Source organism: Vanellus vanellus (genome assembly GCF_965231255.1).
Source record: "Vanellus vanellus genome assembly, chromosome: 6".
In the NCBI taxonomy this organism is placed as follows: domain Eukaryota; kingdom Metazoa; phylum Chordata; class Aves; order Charadriiformes; family Charadriidae; genus Vanellus; species Vanellus vanellus.
Window position 1 is genome coordinate 26,170,689 of NC_138911.1, and position 13,439 is coordinate 26,184,127.

Here is a 13,439-nt window from a genome sequence, read left to right on the forward strand (position 1 = left end):
AAAAGGAGCCCATGCTGGGTTTCTTTTTTGGTTTTTTTTTTTTTTTTGGTCTGTTTTTAGCAACATCTTCCTACTGGAAGATATGCATGTACAGATATAAAAGTCTAGAGGGTGAATATTTCTGTAATAAAGACTTTGCTAAAAAAATATATCTCTGCCTATGCCTTGTGTATTGCAGTGGTTTCTCCTTGCTTCCTCTCTACCTCCTTGTGCTTACATGCAAATCACAGAATGGTCAGGGTTGGAAGGGACCTCTGGAGATCATCTAGTCCAACCCCCCCCTGCCAGAGCAGGGTCACCTAACAGGAAGTTACACAGGACAGCATCCAGGTGGGTTTTGAATGTCTCCAGAATGGGAGACTCCAACAACCTCTCTGGGCAGCCTGTTCCAGTGCTCTGCCACCCTCAAAGTAAAGAAGTTCCTCCTCATATTAAGATGGAACTTCCTATATTCAGGTTTGTGCCCGTTACCTCTTGTCCTATCACTGGGCACCACTGAACAAAGACTGTTCCCATCCCCCTGGCACCTTCCCTTTAAGTATTTATAAGCACTAATAAGATCCCCCCCTCAGTCTTCTTTTCTCTAGACTAAAAAGACCCAAGTCCCTCAGTCTTTCCTCATCTGACACCTTGTTTGTTTAAGGTAGCAAAGGGCCTGTCAAAAGCTGTTCTGACGCCCGTGTGTGGGATCAACACGGACTGTGAAGACACTGCCCAACAGAAGGAGGTGACAATTTTCCTAGGCTATATTCTAGGGTAAATTTTGCCTCGTTTTATGAATATGTCTGTCCTAAGGCAAGCTGACTGAGTGGTAGTGCTGTTGAAATTACCTGCCATCTCCTAACCTAAGTGATCCCTTTATTTGAAAATGTCACTTCAAATCTGTACAGTCTGCACCATATGAAGTCATAAGCTTGCTCACAGTGCATAAGTTGCTAGCTTAGCTTTATCATTTTTCCCTCTTCCTACTCACCTTCAGTAGGCTCCTGCCTCCAGGTTGCTATTTTAAAAAAAGATTTCTCAGCCCCTGCCCTGCCACTGTGAGGAGGAAGAAAACTGTGGTAGCTATTTTTGTAGGTTATGCCACCGCACACTGGGCTTGACCGTTTGAAAAGCTCTTGAGAAGTAAATAAAGCAACTGTGTGAATCTTCAGCCTTCCCTTAGTTAAGCAATTGAAAAGTGGATATAAGCTGGATCTCCAAATTCCTTCAGGTCCTGCTCTGTGGTGGTATTTCTGGCCATTTGAAATGGCAGTGCTTAGAAGGACCTACGTTAGTGTGCTAATGGATTCTGGAGCTGTTGCTTTAGGAAGTAAGTACATGACCGAAGTACTCATACATGTTTGAAGAAACAGAGTGAAATTTGCAGAGAAGTAGGTGCTGGAGTGCTGCCAGCAAACACTGGTGGCAACTGGTCTAAAGTCAAGACTTCAGCAGCCCTGACCAGCCAAGTGCAGAGTGAGAGATCCTTAAATGGATCCTGGACCCACAGTAGAGTGCCATCATCTGCCTGATCTGTGAATGCAACTTGTTCCTTTAGGCTGTCCTGAGATGTGCTTGAGGAGAGCTCGGTTCTTGGTCGTATGGGATCTCCCCTCTTTCTGGTTGGTTTCCCAGAGCACCGTGCTTTAATCAAGTGGCAATGCTTTCCCAGGACTTCATGATTTAGAGGGCTACACTTCATGGTACAGCTGCCAAACCTGACCAGATGGCTGCTAGGCGGGGAAGGGTGCTGCTGGTTCTCCTTCAGCCTGATGTGGAGCTGGAAGGAGAAAGGAGGGAAGATGAGGACTTCTGCCTGTCCCCAGCTTGGATCCCCAACTGCCCTGGGTCTGTGGTAATCACTTGCCTTTGGCCACTGGAGGGAGGTGTTCCACCAACAAAACTCAGCCCGGGTGCTGTGGTATCAGCAGCATTGCCTGGTCCCTGGGGGACAAGATGATGACACTGATCGCTTCCTTCTGCTCCTAGTTACTCCTGGCAGCGGGGTAGCTAAAATAACTTGTAATTACAAATGTATTCTCCTCGTAAACGATTTGTGCTGCATGCTTGGCATTTTTAGGGATAATTTTCCCTTCAATGTCTTGGAGCAGCGTGCATTTGGATATTTTGTTGTGTGTCTTCCACTGCTGTATATGGGTTGTGCTTGCTTCTCGGGTTTCTGCCCTAAGTAGCTCTGGAAGTTGAAGACAGCATAAGGAGCTTCTCCTGCTGCTTCTTCCCTTGTCCCCCTCTTTTCCCTGTTTCCTTCTAATCTTCAGTTCCTTTGTGTGGTAGGTCTGGGGGAAAGGATGGGGCATTAGATGCTTATAAACCTGATCTAAAAAAGCATTTCAGGAAGAAAGTCCTCAGATCTTCAGAGAGCAAGAAACCTGCTGCTGCTCCTTGGGTCAGGCTCCCAGCTCATCTCCAGAGGTAAAGGTTTGCTGCTGGAAGTAGAAATCAGAACAGCACTCGGACTTCTTGGGAGCTGCAATGTTTGTCTAGCAAAACCCACGGCGCCAGCCTCTGCAGTAGCTCAGCACATGGAAGCGTTTTGTGCGTAACCAATAAGCTGCTATATAGCTGTCCCAGGCCAATAATTAATATTGCAAGAGTATAGCTGTGACCTCCCTGTGGCCTTAAGCAAGGCCCCTAATAATGAACTGGTGACATTCCTCGTTCTATGTGATCATGAGGAACTCGGAAGCTGCTATAATTCTTCCCATGAGGTGTTTTTTTCCTTCTGGAACGGGAAGAGGAATCACATTAGTTAAGAGTGGGCATGAGTAAGCCTATAGGTTGCAATGCATCTTGTTTTCTGTGATGGTTTCTGCATGGCACATACTCAAATGTAACATGTGGCAGCTGTTCTTGTGTCTGTAACTCTCCCCTGTGTGGCGGTGTGGCTGGTCCCTGCCGGCTTTGCTCAGGAATTGAGGCTGAATTTAGGAGACTTTAAAAAAGGTCTGATTTCTGGCTGCTGAAGGACAGGCTGCAAGTGGTGGTGTCAGACCCCGTGACTTGGTTGGGGAAGGTGAGGAACAGCAGCCGCAGGGGCTCGTTGCTGAAAAGCCTGAGGACCCTGGGATTCCCACAAATGTATTTTTCACAGCCGGTTGCTGCCACTCAATGCCATAAATGGAGAACATACCCTCAATTATTCATGGTCTGGCTCTAACCCATTAGCCTCTGAGACTCTTGGCTCTAGCCCTGGCCTTTTATTTCAAAGAATAATCCTCAGTTAGCAGCCAGGATTTCTGAATGACATCTTAAGCCAGGTTGACGCTAAAAACTTGTCAACGTGAAATCTGCTAACATGGCAGTCTTCAAATACTTGTTAGCTGGCAAAAGGTCCCTAGCAAAAACTATGCTATTAGTGAACGAAAGCTATTAGTAAAGCATTGCTAGTAAAGCTACTAAGTGGCTTTAGCCATTACAGACAGTTTCTAGCAGGGGTGTGCTGGTAGAGCACGTGCGATTTCTGCCTTGCGGCAAGAATCTCTTCTGCCAAACACGGGAAATTACCTTCTCCGAAGTAGAGTGTATAACCCTAGCCATACGTTCTTACTTCTCACAGGTATGAATTTTCTGGTTTCTCCCTTCTAAGCTCCTAATAATACAATTGGCGGGGGTGTGTGTGGGCTCTTTGGCTTCTGTGGGGAGGTATTAGGGGAATACTGAATGCTCTGTATCTGGAGAAAAGGTATTCTCAGTTCCCCAAGCAAAAATATTACCCCCATTTAAAAAAAGGCATTTTCAGTTCTCCAGGCAAAAATATTATCCCCATTTAAAACAGGGGTTTAAGAGAATGATAAGGCTCCAAGTAGTATGCGGATGCTCTAAGGGGCATGGAATCTGAGAGGGAAAAATCCTGCTTTAGCCCCTGAGGATGCTATTTGCACGCATTTGAATTAAATTTCTGTCTGGTGTCTTTTTTCCTATACCTCTCTCACTAACAAACAGCATCGTGAGGTGACTCGTTTGTCCACAACAATCTGGAGTTCGGCTGAAAATACAGAAACCTACTTCTGTAACCACAACAGGTCGCATCTCTAGGACACTAGAGAGCGTTTCCCTTCCCTCCTCTAGGCTCCAGGTGTTAGTAACTCCCATTCCTTCATGATGACGATTTGAGCAGTGGCAGCAGCTCAGGGGTTATCTTGGTATTGCTCTTTGTTCTGTGAGTGCTCACTAGGCGAGGAACTATTGGTTTACACCTGGGTGAGACCATCATGCTGCTGCTCCAGATCTGGATCAGATCTAGACCTCCCCTAGGACCCCAGATCCTCACTATGTGACCATAGTGGCAGACCTTGTCCATTGTGTGGCTCTTGCCAGCATTACCTGCTGTTCATAACCTTAAGCCTTCTCCGTGTTTTCTCTTCCTGTCCAAGCAATTTCCCTGGAAGCTTTCGGTCTGTCGTTCTTTCTGGATCTGGCTGCTCTGGCACAAGGGAACTAACTCCAAAACACCAGTTGTGACAGTGCTGGAGATCAGAGGAATGTGCGTCAGACAAAGTTCTTCTTTTTGCCCTGTTTAGAGTTATAGACTGGACATATGGAAGTTCTTCAGAGACAGCAAGAATCCCAGAGCATGTGATCATCCGAATTGCTTACCCAGCATGCTTCCTGGGTATTTTCTACATAGAGCTTCTGGAAACTATTTAGGATTTACTGGGGTGGAAATGTGAGGTCCTGTCAAGACCATGTTATAGTACAGGCATGTGCTTTGGGCACTGAACTTGCAAAATGATGTCAGAATAGGATAACTCATGCAGTGATGTCTGCAGACAGCCTGGAACAATAACCCAGCAGAGAGCAGACCTTTAATTTTGGCAGAGGTTGTTTCATGATGCTTTCAAGTATTTGAAAAGAAGTTATCCTTTTAATACCATGTTGTAATTAACTCTGGTTAGCACTGGTTGGGAATTCTTTTGGCAAAACAACTTTTCCCTAGAGGGTGCAGATTCCTATAAAACAAAGTGTATTTTGTTTATGTTTTTTTTTTTTTTCTTCTGCTTAAACAGGACTGAAAATAGTTGGATAACTTCTGATGGAGGGGTTTCTTCTGCTTTCTTAGTGGTTGCCTCATAGTAAACATTATGTAAAAGACCTGGAATTGGACAAAATAGAATTATAAAACCGTATTTTAAATATGTGACCTAATGACAGGGTGTATTGGTCTTCTGAGGGATAGACTGGGGAGGTGGGTACCTTTTTTTTTCCATGTGAATAGTTAAGAGTGTTGGCTGTATCTGAGAGAAAGAAGTATTTTTTTTTTCCTTTAAATCTGCATTTCTTAAGATCTGGGGCTTGAAGAAAAAAGGGGGGGGAGGGGGAACCCAACAAACCAAAAAGAATAAACTATCCAAGATACTACTGTTGCCCCTAGGCAGGGTGGAATGAGGCTGGGGGTGCCTGCTACTTCCCCTTCAAGCAAAGGTGTCTAACAAATGTGCAAACCACGTCCACTTTGACACACCACTTAGGATCATAGAATTATTTATGTTAGAAAAGACCTTTAAGATCATCAAGTCCAACCATAAATCTAACACCACCAAGTCCACCACTAAACCATGTCCTTAAATGCCACATCTACACATCTTTTAATTACCTCCAGGTGTGGTGACTCAACCCCTTCCCTGGGCAGCCTGTTTCAATGCTTCACAACCCTTTTGGTGAAGAAATTTTTTCTAATATCCAATCTAAACCTCCCCTGGTGCAACTTGAGGCCATTTCCTCTTGTCCTATGGCTTGTTACTTGGGAGAAGAGACTGACATCTAAGCACTTTATATTTCAGAGAGGCTTCTCTAGACCCCTGTGGACAATTCTTCAGAGCTGCAGAACTCAGCCAGGCTTAGGCAGGGCAGAGCAGTAGTGAGGTGGGCTCTAAGATGGTGTAAGAGAGAAGCTGCCTGGAGAAATCAGTGGGCGCCCTTTCTGCGAGATTTGTATACTCTATGGAGTCACCTGGGAACAGAGTAGAGTTCCGCAGGACCTTCAACTTCAGTGCCTACATGGTAGCAGGTGGGTCACGGATTACATGTTGCTGCCCAGTGGAAAGCTAACGTGCCTCTTTGTGGGCTGTGAGGCTGGAGAAAGACTGGTGGAGACAGTGGGAAATGCTGCCTCTGCTGCTAACGTGTATCTTCAAAGAGGGATTGGACAAGATCGTGGTGGGGAGTGGAAAAGTCCATTGAGGACTATTAAATAAACAGAGGCAGATGCAACTTCTGCTTGGGGAAGTTGTTTTTAAAACTGTACGCTGCATAGCCAGCGCATGGAGTTTGGAAGAAAACAGTATTAAGGTTTTAAAAGCACAGAAATAACTGGGAAGTTCCAGCCTGAAGTGAAATCCTGACCTGACGTGCAATTTCACCTCAGGTAATCCCAGCTGCCTGTGGCACCGTTTATCCCAGTGCCACACATAGTTCCCACTGAAAATGTTTATTGGATGTTGGTGCGGCTGCGGGGGGGGGGGGGGGGGGGGGGGGAAGGAAAGGGAACTCCATGACAAAATCAAACCTAAAACAGGTGATACTTCCATATTGTGGTGGAAATTCAAATGCACAAAAATAATGGCCGCCTGCTGCTGCTGGTTTTGGTTTGTTTTTTTTTTTTTTTCTTTAACACCCCTGGAAGTAACTTCTTTAAGCAGTGTGCAAAACTAGTAAACAATCCAGCTGTATTGTAAGCCAACAACGCAACTGTCTTTCAGTGACTCTGAAAAGCAACATCCCAGCAACTTGTATGTCTGACATGCTGATGACAGTATTTCATCGATACGGATTTACAGGGTTTGGGGTTTTTGTTTGTTGGTTCTTGGTTTTGTTTGGTTTGGGTTTTTCGGTGGGTTGTTGGTTTTCTGTTTTTCTTTTTAAATCTTGTTTTGTTTTTAAGTGGAAATGCACCGGTGCCAGGTCTGTACGAGCCTGTGGGAGTGAGGTGGTGTGGAAGCTGGGCCAGGGCAGCGTGGAAGCTTCCGGAAGCCTCCAGAAGGTGGGGGGCAGCAGTGGCAGGGGAGGTCCTGGGGAGGAGGGGGAGCCCTTGGCACATGGCTGGGGGGCAAGGGAGGTGTCTGGGACAGAGGGAGACAGTGGCATGGAGTTTGCCCTGACAAGAGGGCAGGTGCCCTGCAATGAGCAGGGTGGGAAGGTGGTAGGGATCCTTTTCCAGGCGTTTAGCCGCAGCCCTAGCAAATCTGAATGACTATTTAGAAAGGGGCTTAGCTGTAATTTGTATTCTTACTGGAAACCTGGTTTATGCCCCAGGGCAGTGTGTAAGGCAAGGGCGAGACCACCACCTCGGGGCCTGTAAGCCAAGTAGGAGTTGTCTGGCAGCAAAGTCAGTGTGTCCGGGAGCCGCTGGCCTCCTCCAGGCAGCAAAAGATGAGCGTGGCGGTGCCAAGGCCTCATTTCCCTGTTCTGCAAGGTGCCATGGACGTGGTAGGAATGGGGTGCGGGGGCAGGTGCCCCCTGCAAGGGAGGTGTGCCCGGAGGAGCCTCAGGGATGGACCCCCACAAGGCAGAGCCCATGAGTCAGCCATTGCCCGGAGGAGCTGGCTGGCATGGCCAGGTAGGTTGGTTTGCTGAGGAAATGCCAAGTGGTGGTTTGGCCATGGAGGGCAGCGGGATGAGCTGCAGTCGGCCCTGGAGGAAACACGGGATGCAGGTTTCTGTGGAAGAGCTGCTTTCAGGAAGCTGGGAGCATGAGGGTGGCAGGCGGCTGTATTTCAGCTGTCGAGGTTTGCCACGTCAGCTCTCACCGGCAGCGTGAGAGGGGCAGACACAGCCCCCGCGCCTGAGCAGTAGTGCTCTGGTGTATGGCTGCTGTCCTGCAAGTAGTCAGCCGGGAGTACAGAAACTGCGGCACCTTTATCCTTAAGTGACTCTGCTCCCTTTCCCATTAACTTCAGGATCAGTTTGAAACCGATTGTTTATAAAACAATCTACTAGTTTGCCAGACTTGCCCTTTGAGTACTTCCAAGTATTGGCAGTCTGTCTATTGCTTTATACAATCTCACCACAGCTGTTATGAAAACAGTCTTCTGCCTCCAGTAACACCCTGGGTTGAATGTTCTTTCTCACGCTTGCTGGCTCTTCCTGAAGTCCCCAGCAACTCCTGCTTTGGCTAGTAAAGTACCAAAACTCCCTAAGAAAATTTGGATGCAGAATGCTGTGGGTTGCAGGCGCTCGGTTGCAAAGAATGCCCTCACACTGGTGAACTGTGAGCAGAAGTGGGAAGATGTCCTAACAGGGACCAAGACTTCAGAGCAGAGGTGTGTCTGGGAATTGGGAACCCTCTCTTGTTTGCTCTTAGATTTCCCTCAGTATCCCAGTGGTCATTAATGAGGAGCTTGCACTTTGTTAGAGTAGTGAAGAAGGTGGTTACATCAGCTTTTATGTGACGAGAAGATGCAGAGAATGCATCGTGGATCAGACGGCTATCATAAAGTTGGCAATTTCATGCCTGGCTATAGTGGAGGCTAATCAGCTCAAGGCCGTCTCTCATCTGAGCAAGGCAACAGCAGGATTACATTGTCTTCCTATTAGGCAATAGTCTTGCCTGACATAAAATGAGATGTCTGGCGATTCTCATAATTGCATACAGCTATTTATTTTTTACTACAGCTAGATTGTCTCACTCTTTAATAGGCAGCAAAATGGTAATGAGATCTTCTCCTCTCCTCTTGAATTCATCGCAAGCCATGCTGAGGACTCCTACGCTTCAATAGCAAAGAGAAGAGTAAAGCAGAAGGAGAGGAGGAGAGGAGGAAGCAGTCTCTTTGTCTCTACCCTGAAATCAGCTTAGAAGGAAACAGTAGTCTGCTAGCTCCTGTCTTAATGGTGAAATCTCTAGAATAACTGCTTCCCACTCAACCCTTTATTCTCCCCAGCTAAAAGAGGTTTTATCATGTGCTCCTGTTAGTGCCATCAGGACCTTGTAAGGACTCTGCAGTACTGCCAGCAGTGCTGTGTAAAAGCAGTCCCAACTCCATCCTTAATGCAGCAATCTCTACCCGCCTGTCCTCCTGTGTGTGTGGCCATGCTAGAATTCAGCATTAAAACTTGCTAACTGTTGTTTGCAAGAAGACGACTACAGTTGAGAAATGTAATTGCTTTATAATATGCAGAGATGTTTCACGTATGGATAAGAGCCCAGGACCAGACGGTTTGAGAGTATGGTGTGTTTCAGGGTCCTGGAAGGCTTGTTTTGCTTATGGCTGCTGTTATCAGATTCCATCAGTAAAGCAAAACGGATCTCAAACTGAAAAGATTATGGTTAGGATCCACACGAGGACAAATAAAAGCTTGTTAAAACTGTAAAGCTCACCTGTTTATAATAGACTAACTGGTGACAGAAGCAGAGAATGTCTCGATAATCTGGTTTGGGGAAAATATATTTGTGTCATTGAGCCTAAGCCTGACCAGATAACACTGCTACTGTGAGACATGCTGAAGGGAGCAGCCTGGCGTGCTGTGTCAGGCTTAGGGTTACCCAGAATTTGGGCAGGAAGTGTTTGAAAAGCATAGCATACAGTGATAAATGAAAAGTGTGGATGCAAAGTCTAACAGCCAACTTTGCTTGTTTTTTTTTTTTTTTTTTTTTGTGGAGTTGGTTACAAGTACAGTGAGGGCTGGCGCAAGAAATGCTGAAGCTGGAGTTTGCCAAGTCCTCAGGAATGGATGAAGGCTGGTGTTGATAGGATTCTGTGGATTCAGTAACTTCTTGTTTGAGGCAATGAAATGAGACATGAGTTAAGAATGAAAGATGAGTAGCTGTGTGAAGACAGTCTAGTTTAGGAAAACTTCTGGTACTAGAAATTCTTGTTAACGTACGGCTAAATTTAAGGTTAGCTTTGGGATGGGTTAATTCAAGAACTTCTCTTACTGCTGAATTCTAAAAAAAGTGTAACAATGGAAAAAGGAACAATGTTTTAGTTTGGGGTGAAATGGATTGAGAAGGTCAACCTACTGATTGGCTTAGGTCTAGACAGTAAATATAAAACATTTTGGTGCCAGTGGGGTATGAGGTCCTAGAACAACCTTTGAGTCTGATCTCAGCACCCATGGTACAGCAATGCTTCAGGACTGTGCCCAGAATAACCAGCAGCTGTGGACAACCTGCTACCAGTACGTTGTTACTTGGTCAGGGGAGACAAAAGTTCAGTCTGATTCCTTCCTAGGCCTAGGCTGTGTCACAGCATGGTGTCAGTGAAGTAACTGCAAGCTATAGGATCCTACGGAACGTAGCTCTTTAAACTATCTGTGGAAGTCTCTTAGGACGTAAAACCAACTCACATTCTCCTCATTTTTCTTGCAAACCCTGATACTTCATCATAACTGCTGAGACCCTGTGTCTTCTAAATAACACCCTTGAATGCTGCTGGTTTCTTGTTCTGCTTCTGCAGGCATGATAAGAACTGGTCATGGCCAGTACTTGTTTTCCAAAAGCAAATCCTAACCCCAACTATACCTCCAGTGTTCAAGACAGTTTGATGTTGCGGGCGCAGCCACAAATAAAGCACAAGCCCAGGAACACTAGCTGCAACAGCTTTTGTCCACTTCTGCAAATTTCTGGGATTCATCAACAAAAGGAGCTGCTAGTTACTTCCTATCCATAATCCTAACTTTAATAAAAGGCTGATGAGACACTGTGCCCCTGAAAGTAATCATGGCTGGGAGAAGCTTTCTGGCACGCAGTCACAGCTTACTTTTGGAAACCTACATGCAGGAGACAGACTGAAACTCTTTGAAGCTTATATGTTGGAAAAAGAAGTATAAACCCAATGTGAACCCTGGAGTTCACTTAGCACTGAAATAGGCCTCCCTGTAAGCTCGGCAGGGGTCACCGGGGCTTACCCACAAGTCTCATTATGACTGCAAGTCTTCTGCTATTGCAGTAAAAGCTGTTTATTACTACCTCCTAATGCTAGGCTAAACTGTGGTCTGCTAAAGCCCAATGATCTCGAAGTGGTGGTAGTTCCTAGGATGCGGCTGGTCTCTAACCTTTGGGATGTGTCTGTGAATGCAACTTAGTGTTGAGTAATTTTATTCCTAACTTTATCTTTTAGTGAGAACACAGAGTCATAAGGCTGCTTTGATGTTTGGCATAGGCGATGGGACCCTAAGCAGAACTGCTTGGTGTCTTGTCACCAGAACTAAGTCCAGGACTTTGGCTGGGATTAAGATTTATTGTTCTGTCCTGCCTTGCTTACAGGGCAAGAATAAGAGCTGTTTCCAAGAGGGGACAATGGGCGTTTAAGTCCCAGTCAGGACAGCTTGAGGTGAGGCTAGGGCTGGGCAGCATCCAGGAGAGCTGGGAATTAAAAGGGATTTTGGTGATCTATTCAGGGTTTATAGTATTAAGAGAAAGACTGATGAAGGCTTTGGCAAATGCATGAGGCTTGATGTGGGAAGTGTTCACTGGACTAGCTTTAAAACTAAAATCAGAAAAGAATGGTTATTAGGGATGGACTTATCAGTGAGCTCTGTAGGATATGCAGTGTTGGGATGGAGGCTTGGACCAGTATCACTACCCTTAACTGAAGAGATGTCAGGCAATCTAGAGTCCTCATGAGACCTTCAGTATACTCCTTGTGTTGACATGAGTCTTAATGCCTGAAAAATTCCCTTTGAATAAACTTAATGGTATTCATTTCCAGAAGGACAAAGATCTCAGCTGCGCACAGCACTCTTAGCACCTCATCCTAGAATCCCACACATTTCTATCTTCTGTTTAACCACTGAAGAGCTCTTCCTGCCTGCTCCTACATGATTCCCGTGAAATACTCACCAGAGCAAAGATTGTTGTGGTCTAAGGTTTCACCTCAGCCACCAGCTGATCTGATCTTTGTGTGGAAATTGCACCAGAACAGCTTAGACAGGGTGCTGCGGAGCCATCAGCTGCTGATCATGCTGTCACCATTGTCCTACAGTTGGGACCTGAAACTGTTCTTTTATGAGCCATACAACATATCAAAGTGTTGATTCTACTCCTTGGAAATCAAAAGTCATGCTAGGTAATAACTCACAGATGTGTTGGATCTTGCTTCGTTCCACTGATACAATGATATTTCAGGATAAATCAGTTTTCTGTTTTTAAAAATGTCATTGCATTGTTTTCTAGCGGTTTTTCTCCTTTCAGAGATTTTTCTCCCTTCCTCACTTCCCCCTTCCCTCGACCCTTCTCACACTATGGACATGAAGGAGTGTGGAGGCAGTGTTGTTATATCGGATAAAATGTCCCATTTTATATTGCAGATCCCTAAACTAAATGTCCCATATTTAGTTGCAGATCTAGCAGCTTGAAATGTTCTGATCTCTTAAAAATCCAGGGAGTGGGGTGATTTGGCAGGAATCTATCTTTTCTCTTCCCTTGAAGGTCTCCGACTTCATCAGGCCTTGGAAAGGGGAAGGAATTTTGAAGGCCTTTGAGGAAGTTGCTTTGATACAAAAAGGGCTCGAGTTCCTGTGATCTGTGTGTACGAGGATTTCTTGGAACCAGTTCTTCAGACCCATGTGGCAGACCGCCTTGTTGTCTTAGTACAGTAATACTCCTTTCCAAAGTGCTCCAAGGGGGGTTGTTTTGGTTTGAGGGAAAGAGGAGGAGGAGAAGGCAGTTTCCCTTGCGCTTGCCAAGGTAAGAGCAATTCTCTTCTGAAGCTACAGCCAGCCCCTATTACCCTCGAGTGCTTCTTGTCGTCACCTGCTATTACCAGAAAGTTTATGAATTCCTCAATGGCTCATTTCAAACTAAAGTATCCGTGTTCCTTCTAGACCCTGATGCTTACCAGCTCCATCTCAAACGCAAGGGCATGGGAGAGATTCTCAGAGCTTCAAACTTTAGCCATAAACTCTCAGTGTATTACATTAAATGCTGCCACCAGCATCAGTCAGGGAATGCAGGGTGCATCTCGGCAAGAGGACATGAGAAGCTGGTTTAATTGGGACATCCAAAGATGTGGACTTAATTAGGCAATTTTGTTCATCTCATCTGGGGATAGGAGGAATCACTGCGAATAGCCAATGGAAAGTTTTATGAGAACAGTTAAATATCTGCTGCCACTTCTTGTGCTTTCCCACGCAGGTTGGAGCTCTCCAGACTACTTTCAACTAATGCCAGCCTTTTTTATCTGCTCCCATCACTCTTTCAGCAGCCTTATGCCACATACTGTTCTACTTGGCTGTTTCCCCGTGGGGACCGTGCATTTCCCACATGTGATCCATACTGGAGAGTGGCAAACAAATGTTTGGGTCAGATACCTCATGTAAAGGTGAGGTGATTCCCAAACTCTTCTCATCCCAGAAAAACTCAAAGCTTATACCATCTTTGAAAGATATAAACAGGCTCGCTTTCTTTTGTAATTTCTTCTCTTTCTAGCAAAAACCTACAATCACTTTTTTGTTTAAAGGAAACAATGTCTTTGTTTCTTGTTGAAAATTTTTTGTGAATA